Below are 2,262 nucleotides of genomic sequence, written 5' to 3' on the forward strand. Positions count from 1 at the left end.
GTCTCTGTACACAGAGAGCTGTTACCCTTCCCTTCATAGTTATGACAGATGGAGATTCCACAACCTAGGCAATTTATTCCAGTGCTTCACCACCCTGACAGTTAGGAAGTTTTTCCTAATGTCCAACCTAAACCTCCCTTGCTGCAATTTAAGCCCATTGCTTCTTGTCCTATCCTCAGAGGTTAAGAAGAACCATTTTTCTCCCTCCTCCTTGTAACAACCTTTTATGTACTTGAAAACTGTTATGTCCCCTCTCAGTCTTCTCTTCTCCAGACTAAACAAACCCAATTTTTTCAATCTTCCCTCACAGGTCATGTTTTCTAGACCTTTACTCATTTTTGTTGCTCTTCTCTGGATTTTCTCCAATTTGTCCCCATCTTTCCTGAAATGTGGCGCCCAGAACTGGACACAATACTCCAGTTGAGGCCTAATCAGCGCAGAGTAGAGCGGAAGAATTACTTCTCGTGTCTTGCTTACAATACTCCTGCTAATACATCCCAGAATGATGTTTGCTTTTTTTGCAACAAAGTTACACTGTTGATTCATATTTAGCTTGTGATCCACTATGACCCCCCCAGATACCTTTCTGCAGTACTCCTTCCTAAGCCGTCATTTCCCATTTTGTATGTGTGCAACTGATTGTTCCTTCCTAAGTGGAGTACTTTGCATTTGTCCTTATCATAGGCGCCAATTTTTCCTGGTGCCAGTGGGTGTTAGCGGCCCCCGCTCCCGGCCCTGCCCCAACTCCACCCCTGCCCCGCCCCCATTCCAACCCCTTCCCCAAAGTCCCCACCCCAACTCCGCCTCCTCCCTGCCCCTATTGGACCCCTCCCCAAATCCCTTCCCTGGCATTGCCTCTTCCCCAGAGCGCAACGTGTTCCCCCTCCTCCCCCCTCCCTCCTAGTGCTTGCCGCCGCGAAACAGCTGTTTCGCAGCGGCAAGTGCTGGGAGCTAGGGGGGAAAAGCGGGCATGCGGTGCACTCAGGGGAGGAGGCGGAGCGGAGGAGGAGGTGAGCTGGGGCGGGGAGCTGTCGGTGGGTGCAGAGTCTTCCATGACTTTTCAAAGATAATTGCTAATGGCTCAGATATCTCCCCAGTCAGCTCCTTGAGTATTCTAGGATGCATTTCATCAGGCCCTGGTGATTTTTGAAGACATCTAACTAGTCTAAGTAATTTTTGACTTGTTCTTTCCCTATTTTAGACTTTGATCCTACCTCATTTTCACTGGCATTCACTATATCAGACGTCCAATCTCCACCAACCTTCTTGGTGAAAACCGAAACAAAGAAGTCATTAAGCACATCTGCCATTTCCACATTTTCTGTTATTGTCTTTCCCTCCTCATTGAGTAACAGGCCTACTCTGTCCTTGGTCTTCCTCTTGCTTCTAATGTATTTGTAGAATGTTTTCTCGTTTCCTTTTATGTCCCTAGCTAGTGTGATCTCGTTTTGTGCCTTGGCTTTTCTAATTTTGTCCCTACATACTTGTGTTATTTGTTTATATTCATCCTTTCTAATTTGACCGAGTTTCCACTTTTTGTAGGACTCTTTTTTTTTGAGTTTTAGATCATTGAAGATCTGGTTAAGCCAGGGTGGTCTCTTGCCATACTTCCTATCTTCCCTACGCAGGGGGATAGTTTGCTCTTGCGCCCTTAATAATGTCTCTTTGAAAAACTGCCAACTGTCTTCAATTGTTTTTCCCCTTAGACTTGCTTCCCATGGGATCTTACCTACCAACTCCCTGAGTTTGCTAAAGTCGCCTCCTTGAAATCCATTGTCTTTATTGTGCTGTTCCCTCTCCTACCATTCCTTAGAATCATGAACTCTACCATTTCATGATCACTTTCTCCCAAGTTGCCTTCCACTTTCAAATTCTCAACCAGTTCCTCCCTATCTGTCAAAATCAAAACTAGAACAGCCTCCCTCCAGTAGCTTTCTCCACCTTCTGAAATTAAAAAATTGTCTCCAATACATTCCAAGAACTTGTTGGATAATCTGTGCCCCGCTGTATTATTTTCCCAACAGATGTCTGGGTAGTTGAAGTCCCCCATCACCACCAAGTCCTGTGATTTGGATGATTTTGTTAGTTGTTTAAAAAAAGCCTCATCCACCTTGTCTTCCTGGTTTGGTGGTCTGTAGTAGACCCCCTACCATGACATCACCCTTGTTTTTTACCCCTTTTATCCTTACCCAGAGACTTTCAACAAGTCTGTCTCTTATTCTATCTCAATCTCAGTTCAAGTGTATACATTTTTAATATATA

Source organism: Terrapene carolina, unplaced genomic scaffold (assembly GCF_002925995.2).
Source record: "Terrapene carolina triunguis isolate 2854851 unplaced genomic scaffold, T_m_triunguis-2.0 Scaffold30317, whole genome shotgun sequence".
NCBI classification, from domain to species: domain Eukaryota; kingdom Metazoa; phylum Chordata; order Testudines; family Emydidae; genus Terrapene; species Terrapene triunguis.